The following is an 8,749-nucleotide window of genomic DNA, read 5'->3' as shown; positions in this document are numbered from 1 at the left end:
ATGGAGTTTTTCAAAGAAATTTACGTCACATATATTTCAAGTCAAACGCATTCTACTCATATTCTCAAAATTCATCTATACCTTAAAACGTGCGCGTACGCGCGCGTTGAAATATTTGTATGCTCAAATCGAGCTCAAAATTTTTTTGCACACGTTTCAGACCATTTGAAGCATTTTTTGAAAAATTGAAAAAATCGGACGGACGCGTACGCGCGCGCGCATATACGCACGCACAGCTCATATGCAATAGAAATTTCCCATTTTATCAGTCGGATAGGATGTCTGAAATGTCAAGGAATATTTATACCAAGTTTCAAGTCAATCCGACTCAATATGACGTCATACGGGCCCGTCAAAGTTCAAATTCCGCGCGCGCGTCAATGGCGATATACAGTGCAACTATGCAAAAAAACTGCCAATTTTAAATCTGATTTTACTCGTCAGGATGAACGGTGACCCCCCATTTTCTTTACATATTTTGAAAGCTGATGAGTTGTACATGTCATTTCATGGGTTGGCAATGCTGACAAAAATGATTAAAGATATCAAATTTCTTAATAGAGTAAAAAAAGTAAATTTTCAAAATGACGTCATCAAATTTCAAGTTTATTTGAGCGTATCTCACTAGTCCTTTGTCAATTTTCACCCAGATTTCAGTATGTTGTAGCTTATTTAATATTCTTTCAAACATGAAATTACAAAATTTTGATTGGATGACGGCATCACTTCGTAAAAATGGATTGAAAGTAATCTTGTCAAATTTGACCAGTTTACGTGTTATCTCTATGGGAGTGCAGTTTTTCTGGAAATGAAAATTGACATGACTATATTTATCGAGCACTAGCTCACTTACCCTTCGGTAAATTTCTCCCAGATTTTAATATGTTGTAGCTGAGACTTTACGCTACCGTCCCTGTGCCCTTCGTTTTTTCATACGATGTCGGGATATCGTCAAAAATTTTGGTTGAAATTCAGGCTTATCTTCTATGTATTGAGATATTTCTTTCTTTCTGCAACTTTCTTTGCAATAACTCAAGAAAAACGGCCTATATCACTTCCATATTTTGCACATGTTTAGTTCATGTCACGTAAATTATTTCATAAAATAACAATTACATGATCGGACACCATCTTGGGTATGTAAATTAGGGTCAAAGGTCATAAGTGTTTCATCCTGTATCATAGTGAAATCATGTCCTATCTTTCCCATATTTTGCACACGCAAAAACCATGTTACAAGGATCATTTCACAAAATAACCACTTTTTACTCAGATGCCATCTTGTCTGTGCAAATTGAGGTCAAAGGTCAGATGTGTGACGTGTTATCTCTATGGGAGGGATTTTTTTTAATGTGAAAATTGACATGGTTGTCTTTATCGAGCACTAGCTCACTTACCCTTCGGTAAATTTCTCCCAGATTTTAATATGTTGTAGCTGAGACTTTGCGCTATCATAAGTTGCCCTTCGTTTTTTTCATACGATGTCGGAATCACGATAAAAAACTTGGTTGGAAATAAAGCCTATCTTCTATGTATTGAGATATTTCTTTTTTTCTGCAACTTTCTTTGTAATAACTCAAGAAAGACACGCCCTATCACCCCCACATTTTGCACATGTTTAGTTCATGTCACGTACATTATTTCATAAAATAACAACTACTAGATCGGACAACATCTTGGGTATGTAAATTAGGGTCAAAGGTCATAAATGTTTCATCTTGTATCTTGGTGAATACCTGTCCTATCTTTCCCATATTTTGCACACGTATAGACGATGTCGCAAGAATCATTTCACAAAATAACCACTATTTCATCAGATGCAATCTTGGGAGTGCAAAGGTGGGTCAAAGGTCATATGTACTTGTTGCTGTTTCTTCGTTATAGTGTATACAGAATTTGGTACCAAACATGGCAGATATGACTCCCTTTGCTAAATGAGAATGCAAACATCACACGGCCAATGTCTCTAAACACAGATGAAACTTGTATGGTCATGCCTATTGCGATCAGGACTCGAATCACTGATAAAAAAAAAATCGGATCACCTTAATTTGTCAGTGATGACAAATTACAATCTCTAGTTTATTTTTTTTTGTTATGAGTTGTTGTGTTTATATGGCAGTAAAAATTGTAAAATTGTAATGGGTAGGGGTGGGAAGGAAAGGATACGTAATTATGTAAGGGCGGAGTGGGTCTTTTATGTTTTCTTTCTTTTGGGTAGTTATAGTAAAGTAGTTTAATGGTTTTGAAGAGTGGTTAGGTTCCCTGGGGAGAATAAGCAAGTTTATTGTTAGCACTAGCCTTCAATGACTTCTCCAACCACAGTCTTTGCAAAACATGGAATAGTCTTCAAGAAGAGCAGTTGGAGAAGCCATGCAGGAAGTGGTAATTTACATGTCAGTGCTGCATGAATGACTTTTGTTGATGCTGCTTAAAAGAATGCACATTCACCTGCACATAATATAACCAATCTGCATCTGGTTCATTTATAACACAGTTGTCATGAAGTCGGGTTTTGAATGCTTCAGTTGCATATCTATTTCAAGAGGTCTGCAATGACCTTTGTCTGCACATACTTAGACTGGAACTGTGAACTGGCTTATTGTTTTGAGGATGGGTTTTATTTTAGAAATTATTCCATTATTTTTTTTCGATAACTGCTGTACTATTGCCACTTTATTTGTTATAATGAAACATGAAAATGTACAACTATTTCAGTTATCTTTAAAAGGATTATTCAGTTTCGTTTGTACAGTACAATGTACATATATATACAAAGGTGAAATGATGCCGTGATTCTAATATTGTTTGTTTGAAAGTGGATAAATATTTATAACAAAGAAAGTATGTAGAACGGTGTGCGAGGTTGTATTTCATTTTTTGCGAGGGGATTTTCGTGTATGAGTGTTTTTTGTGCGCACTTTGAACCAGCCACGAGCCGGGTCGGACCCGACCTCGGACTTGCTTTCGGTCTTGTTCTCTCGCTCGGACTCATTCTCCCATTTGCTGTCATACATTATCACTCCTTTGTCAAAATTGCTTTTAGAGCAAATGCTATATAGTGGGTAGCATGTGGTTACTTGTTCTCATTTTATTATATTATGTGAGAAGAATCTTCTGTATATACCCCGAGTATTAATAGTCATTCTTTTTCTTTTGTTTATTCCTCAGTTTGGTCTTTAGTTGTACCCGTGCTCCTCATCCTGTTCTTCAAACTAGGCTTTTGTTGGCACCTACACCAACAAGCTTTGCTTTTTAGTAGGTTCCATGGTATTTCTCTATGGCATTCTTTTACTTTGATTGAAAATGACACATCGACAGCTATGTTGGCCTACTATGTTTGTATTCTTTTAACATATACCCAAGCTGGACATTGTGCATTATTATATATTTTGTTTTATTTTATGTATTTTTCTATCGAAAATGCGAAAAAAATTGACATTAAAATTGAAATTAGAATTTGGGACTCACACTCGGAACAACCATGGAATCGGACTAGGGCTCATACTCGGACGCTGATCTCATTGAACCTTGCATGGTCCTTCCAATACAAGATATAGACATTAGACTCGTATACCGAATTATAGACCTTACAATTTTTTTTTTTAACTTTCAGTCTACTGGGACTATGAGGAAGCAATTAAATGCTTGCAATTAAGCAAGAAATCGCTTCATGGACAGCTTCAAATTTCCTCCTTTTTCCGATCAATCTTTTCAAGGCTGCTACTTAATTGACATTGTAGTCATTATCGCCAGGATATTTATGGTTGCGTACATTTGTAGCCTTTGCTTCGGTTTTTATCACTTAGACTGCATGAGGCAAGTTTTATATAAAGATATGCTAGGTCCTTGGAAAACTAAAGAAAACCCAAACTGAAGAGCTCATTAAAAAAATCAACATAGATGTGATAAATTGCCTAATTGAAACAAAGTATGGAATTACGTTATTTGTACTGTTTGTATACTCCTTTTATTTTATGAGCCTGAACTTCAAAGTGAGATTTTCTTTAAAGGAATGATACAGTTTTGGTTGAGATGGGGCTTCAGGTTTCCAATGTTTTTCATGGTATTTGTTTTCATATAGTGAGAAACCTCTATAAGATATAAAAGAGCATAATTACACTTTAAGAGGAATCCAAAGTTTATTTGATGGAAATTAGTTTTGAAATGACTGAGATATCAGAGATATCAAAAATAAAGCAAGCCTTATAAAAGGTGGGACCCATCATTTATTATAAGATCGCTTTGATTTACGTTGTTTTTGTATATCTCAGCTTTTTCAAAACCGATTTACGTCAAAGATATATGAATTCTTCTATTGTCGGATTATATGTTATTTAACATTTCCTAAAATGGTTTCCAAGGAATCTCGCAAAATAATGTTAAAAGCTGAATCCTCACCTCAACCAATACTATACCATCCCTTTAAACACCCCTTCAACCACTTTGGCAGCGCGGTATACAGATTGAAACTGTGAGTTACTTTTTCATATTACATTAATCGATCGAACTTAGGGCCTACATGAAATCCACTTTCTTCTCTCGGTTCGTGTTAGCTTCCGAGGGCAGTGTGGCGAGTCATGCGTGCTGCTGCTGTGATATTTGCCGCTAAACTTCCTTTTGGGCGGTTACTCGAATCGGAGGAAAAGAACCGCCGTGCTCCAAGTGGATAAAAGCACTATTGAACGATTTGAATATTTTACATTTTGCAAAGCTAACGGGCAAAGTGGCAAAGAGAATGCGATTTTATAGGAAGTTTGATACTTTGATATACGTTGGTATACGGAAGGATAAATAGTCCCAGCCTCAGTTATTGTGACTTCTTTGACGGTCAATCTGACGGTAGCAGGACGTAGGCGAAAAATCAGTGATCAACATAGACTCGGTGGTTGATCCGTGGAGTCATTGTCGCGTGAGTATATCGGCATATATATGAGCAAGCATGTCGTTGTGAGTGGGTGTGTTTGCGTGTGCGTGTGTGTGTATAAGTGTGTTAATGTGTACATGGATATGTTTTATGTGCAGGTGGTGGGTGTGGAAATGATAGCAACTTTTTCATTAATACATTGTATCGTATATGTCAGTACATGAACGGAGCACAGAGTAGGAACCTAAAAACATCGAGCGATTACATAGTCACTAAGACTTTAGATTTATATTCACCTTGTCGCTACCCTCAGCTTTTTTTTTACTCCAGACTTGTGAGCAAGCCGTGTATATTTTTTTTGTTAATCTTGTAAGGAACATGAGCTTTGCTAATTTTGTATTGGCATTAAAGCATGCAGATCAGTTGCTACCTAAACTTGTAATGCCTGTTTTGATTTCATATATTTGGGAGAAACTAATTACAAGTGGACTCTAACAGTTTCCATCGTCACTGCTGCAGTATGTCCTAAATGGGGAATGAATATTATTAGGAATATGTGTACTTTTTTTTAAAAACCATATATCACATCATTGTCAGAAACGCAGCTCGCTGGCAGGCTTATTGTGGTGTCCCGTGGCGTTTCTATTGTCCATAATCTTGCATGCGGCCGAAAAACTGAATTGATGCTTGAACTGCTCTAGAAGTCTATTAACTGAGTACTAACTATAACGAGAAAACTGAACCAACATGTATTTTGGTCTAAATGTCTGATTAGAAAAGAAAAAAGAAGTCCATATATTTCCAGATCGTATGGAATGACACTACAGGCAAGAAGAATTTGAATACAAAAACAGATAAACACCATTTTCATTTTTAACAGTGTCATCATCAATCGGAGAACAATAGAAATTGAAGATATCATTAGAATTAATTCAAATATTTTGATAATTTTCTGTTTTCTCAACAGCTTTAGTTTCAAGTACCTTCTTTGAAATGGGCCTATGAGGAGCTAGGTTTGTAATTTGGTTATTAATGTATCCAAGTGCCATTGACTTCTACGGGTTTTCTTGTGTAACACCCAACACGCACTCATCTCATCAATTTATCCGACATAAACTTTTACTGGATGTTCATATTGCATGGTATTATAATGGATGAAATGGGGTCATATGCTACTCTCCTCACCTAATTTCAAGACCTAGTTTCAAAATAGCTACCGAAAATTTGACACAGAACAATACTTTATATGCTTGTGGTGCATTTTCTTTTGTCTTTTATTTCTATTTTGCGCAGGAATGACCGATATTATTGTAAAGCATTGTCTACCGCAAAGTAGGCATGTTATGACGAATGTTGTTACTATGGAGTATCCTGTTTTAGCGGATAAGTAAACGTAGAGAAACATATCAGGACTCTATTTTTGACGGGGTCATCCTATACAAGGTGGACACAGTCGAGTCATACAACCAAAGAGCTAGACGTTGAAGGTCCATGAGTCATACACCCTCGAGTCACACAGCCAGCGAGCTGGACACCTAGTAAAATCGGTCCCAGAGCTAGAAACTCAAGTATGAAATAGGCCCACGAACTATAGATAATGGACAAACCAGACCTAGTGTCTAACTCTTGGACTGTATAGCTCGTAGGCCTCTATTACTTGATGTTGAACTCCTGAACATTACAAGTGGGTTGTATGACTCATGGTTTGAATGACCCGTGGACGTGTATGACTCGTGGGTGTCTATATAGATCCTGACGTGCACCCTTTTCAACAAGGGGCTATACTTTGCGTATCCCTAAAATGGCAACACTTTACATTTTAATCCATTATATCTATCATGGAAGTTGCATACCCTGTATTTCTAGTACTCCCTTCAAGATGATTAAAGTCTACAAGAGGCCATGAAATATCATGCAATCAGGTAGAATTCGACCCAAATATTAGTTGTCTTCATGTTGTAAAAATGTGGATACCATGCTCATACTTCACTGTCCTTTTTTCAATTTTTCAATTATCATTTATTTCCATCCAACAGAAAATGAAACAAATTACAAAGCAAATTCCTTACACAAATTAAGATTGTCCAAATATGTGATGCTGTGTGAATAGTAAAGTAATCATAAATATATATGTACAATATTATTTAGTTGAATAGCCAAGAACAGCAATACGTACTTTGCAAGATTAACAGAATGGCGATATATGGAAAAAGAATGGTCCACTGAAAAGCAGGAATTGTAAAATGTGGATCACTCAAAAGGCAATATCTATATTACTAAATACTAGTATCATCCAAATTCTAATGAGGGTGCATGCCACTGCAGTTCGTCAAAGTTTTGTCTATATCGCGAGAAGAAGCATGATGAGAGATTTAAAAAAAAAAATCATTTTAATAATATAGGCTGCTGGTTGATGCGATGAACTCGTCCTTGTGATCAAGTCCTTACCGATTGTTTTATTACTTCCTTGTTGGAGGTCTACTTCAAAATGATAAATCACATATCTCAATAGTTTTGAAAACACCCTCGTACACACGATCCGAGAGTGAGACATTATAAGGGGATCGTCATGTGTTTTCTCTGCAAACATAAAAGTGAAAATCGTCTGAAAAGGTATGAGAGTATATCCTGATGTATGACTTCCAGCAGACCTGAGACTTCGTTATTAGAGAAAAAGAATGTCATCACAATAGAAGTAGTTTCAGACTTGTTGAAAAGTGGGTAGTTCATCACCAGTTCAATGTGACAATGAAGGGCATAAAATCTAAGGAATCCCTTTCGGTGGTATGATTTAAGTAGGCAACAGTCCAAAGGCAACAAAGAAGTCCGCTAATCTAATCAAAGTGTGAAAACTTATGACACAATCCACAAAGGGATCAAGTTCATCGATTTTACCAGAATAATTACTGGACAGAGCACACACATGGTAGGACGCAAACGTGCGCACTGCCAAAAACAAAACAAAACAAAACAAAACAAACAAACAAACAAACAACAACAACAAACAACAACAAAATCAAAAAAAAAACAAGCAAACAAACAGCAACAAAAACAAAAAACAAGCAAACAAACAGAACAAAACAAAACAAAAACAGAAAAAATGTGGCCATACATCTTAGCCAAAGGTGGAATGAAGGAATGTAGCGTAAACGGAGAAAACTCACAGAATTGACATGACGTAATTAAATTCGACTTCTCCCGTTTTAACTCTTTACGATTCAAAATAGCTGTAAATTGGGGAAGTAATAATACCGAAGGTGCTGTACTGTTAAAGTACAAGTGCGCACAGTCTACAAGGTCTGTAGTCACACAGTCAAACAACACGACAGGTAACTATCATTAAGCTGATTGACATGGACATCTCGAACGATTAAGACAAATCTCTTGAACTCCAGCATGTTGAGAGTAGTACAACCGATCAGTGCCACCATGGATCCTGAATGTGGTGTTTCTGCCGAAAGTGACGATATTGTCATCACAAAAGACGTGTTACCGTGAATCTGTGAATACTTCACGCTGAGTTGAGACGCGGCCCGCAATTACGGAATCATCCCTGTCCACGGCTATTCAAAGCATCGAAGAGTGAGCGTCTACAAACAAAAATAGCAAACCAAAATGGTAAGTGGTGAGACAACAATAACCACTTCATCGATTATATATTAATGTTTTTGAAAGAAAGTATCCAGGCTCCAGCGCCTTTAATTCCAGAAGGAGACCGTCTCACTGTTCGACACTGTACCGGCGTCTACTACATGTACAGGCAGATCAGAAGTGAGACAGCCAAGTTGACATCATGTTAAGCACGCCAGCAGCCGTGTTCATATTTTTCCTTGTTTCATCTTTTTACCGCAAGTAGAAGCACTATGGCCTCAAAGCATATTG

The 8,749-nt window shown here is 36.8% G+C and overlaps 1 protein-coding gene across 1 annotated transcript in view; it reads left to right on the top strand.

Annotated features, from left to right (window-relative positions):
- Positions 1-4,632: 4,632 nt before the first annotated feature.
- The window catches only part of LOC139716282 (receptor-type tyrosine-protein phosphatase epsilon-like), a 46,740-nt gene continuing 42,623 nt past the window's right edge, over positions 4,633-8,749 (top strand). The window contains exon 1 of the mRNA XM_071627848.1: positions 4,633-4,912. The gene's annotated coding sequence lies outside the window, so the exon portion shown is untranslated. The remainder of the gene's footprint in view (positions 4,913-8,749) is intronic.

Source organism: Diadema antillarum, unplaced genomic scaffold (assembly GCF_040938485.1).
Source record: "Diadema antillarum isolate AM-2024a unplaced genomic scaffold, OU_Dant_1.0 scf00000063, whole genome shotgun sequence".
In the NCBI taxonomy this organism is placed as follows: domain Eukaryota; kingdom Metazoa; phylum Echinodermata; class Echinoidea; order Diadematoida; family Diadematidae; genus Diadema; species Diadema antillarum.
Note: the sequence above shows the minus strand (reverse complement) of the source record. Positions and strands in the feature narration are given on the sequence as shown.